Below are 6,000 nucleotides of genomic sequence, written 5' to 3'. Positions count from 1 at the left end.
TGCCAAAAGAAATTTCGTTCGGTCTATAAAAAAATAGTATCACAGCTGAGAAACGCAAAAACGAACTTCCAGAAAACTGAGAACGACGGCTTACACCTACAACGTGAAATGTATGAGTTCAAGTAGTGCGTAAAACTTAGTCAAATTAAATTTTTATAGTCAAGACGAAACGATCTCTTTTCGAAGAAGAAAGCAGACACCAAGCGACAATGGCGATCCGTGTCACACAACACTTTGAAAATGTATATGATCAGAGGTTTGTTCTAGCGATCTGCACGGTTAAATTAAATGTTGATGTATTTTGTAATAAGACGGACACAATTTCCATGGGATCGCCCATGGAACCATTGTTCGTGCATTAGTGTAATTTTTTAAAATATTTTTTTATATAAATCGCCTATAGGATAGACCCAGTAAAGCATGGCCATTCTCGTCACTGTGTGAATAGCTACTCAAGTCAATTCGAAGTGAACGCGGTAAGAAAATAAGTATAGCCAACGAAATGGCTTACAACGGGTGATGCATTGTTTTGTTCTAGGACTGTGTGGCATAATAATCCCTATGTTCTTGCGTTGTTACCATTACAGTGCAGACAGACTGAAATGTGAACTTACGAGCCCTCTTTGTGTGTGTTGTACCATTTCTTCTTACCACATCAAAATACTGAGCGTCACAGTATTGGTTCGCGTTTTCAAGCTGACCATTTTTTTATATCTCACTTAAACATTTTAACATAAACACTCACACTCACATCGGTAGAGTCAGAACAGATGTGTTACAGTATTGAGGGGCATGTTATCTTTTTTTTTTCAAACTAATAAATTTGGGGTTTGTATGAAGTAAAGAACCGAAAGTACAGTGAAACTCAAGGATGATGACCCAGTCTGTCTGTCTATTGATGCGTGTATTTACTTAAGAAGAAATATGACCTCTAAAACACAAAGTGATACGGCAAGCATGATTAGAATGAACATAACGATGTTTTCCTTCACGCCCGTGTAATTTAGAGCTTCAATCCTCTTTGAAGACAAACTTGGTCTCCTTTTGTAGGGCTTGAAATAATAAAAAACCTGAAAAAATCTTAAGCACTTTGCTGTAGATAATTTCATCAACAGACTAAACAACATAAATACCGTTACAACACTAGAAAGCCTTAAATCTTCTATCAAAAGGAAATGCATCAAAAATTAAAGATTAACGATAACTAACCAATGAAACCGAATTTAACAAAGGCAGTGACATGTGAAGAAATGGCTCTCACTTTGGAAAGGTAGGCGAATGTACTCTGTCATGCACCATCAACTTGAAAAAAAATTATAAACAGAGAGAAACCTGAATTCAAAATTCAGTTGTTTTTTTTCTTCTTCAAAATTGTTTCGTTTCTTTTTTCTTTTTTTTGAACAAATCTAAGCACTAATATAGAGTGGAAAAGGGAAAATGCACATACGAGTTTTGATATTTCTGAAAAAATGAGCGGATATTCCTAACGTTCATAACCACCTGTGGACTTGGACTTGTCTGTGACTTATCCACAAAACAAGATGTACATATTTCTGGTCAAGCTGCAAGTGTGTGCGTGTTTTTGAAAATGGTAAAAAAATGGATATACAATTTTCTCGCGACACTTATAAAGTGAAGAGTCTGTGCAAGTGTCAAAAGCCAAAGTCATATAAGTTTTGTATTTTGTACGGCTTGTAAAGATTTCCACTTTAGAAAATGTGAAGTATCACAAGTTATTATCACAAACAGAAGTGGAACATAGGGGCTTGCAAGAAAGAAAATAACCCAGACAGTTGGTGTCATCAAGAGTGCTAGAGACGGTACCCGAACTTGCTTGCTTGCTTACTTGAATTAAAGTGATTTTCGCTCTAATGGAGCATATATCACTGGTTTAATAACGCACCGCGTGATTTTTAATTACTCCTGGTGCAGGAAAGAGAGCCTCATCTCCCAGGCTTTTATGTACTCACAGACTACTTTTAAATTTAGCCACTCAGGTGTAGGACTAACTAGTCCTTAACAACCTGACTGAAAGGCTTTAAACATGAGTGGGAATAGTCTCACCACACACTCATTTTTCTGTCCGAGCGTGGTAAAGGAGGAAAAAGGTGCTCAAAAAGACAGCCATGGGTGTTAAGTACTCAACAAAACGCTAGCCCGTACTTATTTCAAATCAAGTCGTGTCACCAAAAAAAAAACGACGTGTACGACATCAAAGGCATTGTCAAACGCAGAAACCGTAAAGTGGGCAAACGACGTGTCAAAGAAGTCAAAGTACGTTGGAAAGGATATCCACCCAGTTTTGATTCTTGCATCGACGCTTCGCATTATAAAAAGAAGTGACCATCATGCCCTTTCACACAGATTCAGCTACTGCGATCACTCCTTCACCCAATTCTTCTCTGCAAGATTTACAAACACAACCCTTGTTGGTGTGGTATGGAAAACGTGTGCCTAAAACGCAAATCGTCTTTTTCTGCCAAACCTTCGTGGTGTATTGTGTCATCGATGCAGCCATTGCCAATCTGAGTTTGCAACAAGGAGACAAACACTTGTGGACCATTGTATTGAGCAGTTACATCGGTTACCTGCTTCCTAATCCCTCCCTGAAATTCTCCTCGAACGGGAACAACGGGAACGTTGTGTCCAGTGTCAGTGCCAGTCACCACTCCAACAACAACCCCATTTTGGGCGGAGACACTCCTCTAACTTCCAGTATCGCCTCGGAGAGCCACAAAACTCTGGAATTATGAGCAATAACAACCAATTTTACTTAACCTTACCCAGTGACAGTTCCATGGAGGTGTTTCCCAACAACACGTTGTGCTGTTACACGGTCAAATTACCTCAGACCATCCAGTTAGATCACGAAGCCCATTGGGAAGTGGCTTTAGTGGAAATCATTCACCCAACACAAATCAAAAACATCACCGAAAAGCAAAACACTTTCGAGGTGGAAATCCTGAATGCCCAATTGGAGGAAGAAATCAACAAAATCGGGTTTTTAGGGGACACAAGACAGCCAGCAATCCAGCCTTCATTATCTACACCTTGAAAATTCCTTCAGGTTATTATTTTAGTGGTGAACATTTGGTGGACACTATTGCGGACAGGTTCAACTTAGCCTTTGGCAAGGCACTGAACAGAGTGTGAAGATTGAGTACCATAAAGTGGCTCATCGTCTCGTGATCAAATTTCAAGATACGGACACATTGTCCCTCAGGTTCAATGGTAGTTTGTTTGAAATTTTGGGTGGACATGCAGAAATGGTCGCAAACAATATGAGCCCCAAGATAAAAAGTAATATGGATTTTTACAGAGCTTTTGGAAACCCGGTAGAACTGAACCAAGGACTTAATTTGATCTTTGTGTATTCCGATGTGGTGGAGTACAACGTGGTCGGACACACCTCTGTTCCGTTACTGCGTGTCATTCCTTTCAAAGTGGATAGTACCACAAACAATGACCAGGAAGGTGCAAACACCTATCACGTACACAGTGAATTTGTACATCCTCACTCTTTGCCCGTCAGTAAGTAGTATTTAGACACTGTCAACATTGCTATAAAAGGAGATCTGGGACAAAATATTCCATTCTTCAAAGGGAAAGTTACAGTGAAACTCCATTTTCGAAAACGGTTCTCTAACGAATTGTAAGTCAAGACAGCGACGAGGGACATTTTCACCCTATAAAATCCGGCCAGATGCGTGTGGAATTTCAGTTTGCAGAAAATCTACGCGCAGATAATACGGTGAACGTCATCCTGTATGCTTAATTGGACAATACGATATAAACCAACAGTTTGAGAGAAGTCATTCTAGACTATTAGAAGTCATGGAAGACTTTTATCTTTGTTTGTTTTGTAGGGATTCTTTGGACATGGAATGTGAAGATCCTGAGGAAGGAGAACCCCAAGACAAAGACGAAGAAGTCATCATGATGAAGTCTAGATGGCCAGAACAAGAATCACATTTAGTTTCCTGTTATGCTATAGTCTTGACAGAAAAAAAATTAAGGAATTGATCAAGAAAGATTGCTATGGATGTCATAACGATCATCCCAGTGAAATTCAACACGATAAATGCCTGATGCTGAGTCAAGAAGAAAAATTGGACGAATATCTGGACGAAGCTTGGAGTCTCATCTCGGAAGAAGACGTGTTACAACAGTGGTATAAAGGCTTGCGTGAACATTATTGTCCTCCATTAACAACTCAAGAGATCCATCGCATCGAAGCTCTGTTGGATCAGAGTTGGGAGACAAGGCGAAGAAACGGTTATTTGTCAGACATTTTCAAGCAAAAAGTCAGGATCGAATTGATCACTTATCGTTACCTGTGAAAAAGAAAAAAAAAACAAAAAATGGATACCTGAGAACTTTATTACCTTTTGAACCACAGTTTGTACACTGCTTCTTGGAATCCTGTCGTCTGTGCTAAAGATGAACTCCCTCATTGCACACCTCAAAACCATCAAGCTTATGTGATCAACACGGACGACAGTCATCTCCCAGGAACCCACTGGGTAGCCGTCTACATTCCTCAAGAAGGATGTGTGGAATATTTTGATTCCTATGGACTGCCCCCTTTGGAAGACGATATCATTGACTTTATGAGAAGAAATGCTCAGACCACACGATTCAATAATGTGAAATAACAAGGCACATATTCCTTGGTGTGTGGACAGTACTGTGTGTATTTTCTGCATCATTGCAGCCTGGGCTATTCTTTAGAACATTTAGTGACTCATTTTGATCCTCGTCATTCTTCTAGAAACGATGTGAAAGTACATCGATGGTTTTGTGACCAGTATGCTTATCTTTTGTCTCTAACTAGGAAACGTAGTGTCCATCAATTGCCTAATGACTTCCAACAGTGGAAATCACAATTTCATTCACAACGTTGTCAGCTCTGTTTAAAGTAGAGTGTAAATTGAAAAAAAATGTTTGGTATTTGAAAAAAATGTTAGATGTTAATAGTGTTGGATTATTGTTAAAAAAAATGTTAGAGTTTTTTGTTAGTATAAATAAAAAAATGTTGTGTTTTGAAGAAAAAAATGCCTTTGTGGTTTGTTTGGCTATAGGAATGTTGATTCATGCTCTTTGACTTCTCTCTATCCCTCCCATAACACTATTTGAACGTTCCGGCTAGAAAACCGTGTAGTAATGTTTTCCTTCACGTCCGCGCTTTGACTTTAAGAACCGGGGAAGTTTCCAGTCTGCCCATCCATTGTTAACTCATCCTCCTACGAAGATGTGCTCCAAACTAGCTAAGCTAAACGAAGCCTACGTGAATTTGCACACAGTCTTATACCGAAGCCAGAAGAGATAGAAAATGTGAGAATGCTAAAAGTCACTGAAGACCTGAAAGAAGAGCTCTTCAAGGAGGAATTCAAGAAGGAGAAAGAAGAATGGATGGAGAAGTACAGACTTCATAAACAGCAGAGAGAGCAGCAACAGCAGCAGCATGAACCTGACAGAGGCTTTGTCAACAGTTGTATCGACACCAAAGAGTTCTTCTTCTCTTTTCCGAAGAAGCAGACCTTATCCTGTGAGAAAGCCTATCGTCAGAGGAGGCCGCCATCTTATAACCTAAGCGATCGCCATAGCTTCAAGTTCCAAAAAAAAAAAAAATTCAGGGCTACCCCATACTCTCGAAAAGAAATAACATTCCATTGCCTATGATATGTTAGTCAGTTAGAAGAAAAAATACAGAAGTGAGTCTATCAGCACATGATTTCTTTATCTTGGCTAGAAAGTGCGACTCTAAGTCCTTCGTTTCCGTCGCTTATCAAAATTTTAAAAATACTAATGTTCTGTAAAAAAGTGAGTGAGTGTTTTTTTTAGGTTTGTGCGGTTTTTTTTTGTTGGTGATAATATTGATAATGTAAGTTCGGGTACAACGAAATTAAAAGAATTAGGCCCAGAACTCGGCGTGGAGGGAAGAAATATACGCAACAGCAGCGGGAGCAAGAAATGCAGACCTAGCCAGTTAGCACTCCA

Source organism: Sinohyriopsis cumingii, chromosome 5 (assembly GCF_028554795.1).
Source record: "Sinohyriopsis cumingii isolate HCF-2022 chromosome 5, ASM2855479v2, whole genome shotgun sequence".
NCBI lineage: Eukaryota > Metazoa > Mollusca > Bivalvia > Unionida > Unionidae > Sinohyriopsis > Sinohyriopsis cumingii.
This window is presented reverse-complemented; position numbering follows the sequence as displayed.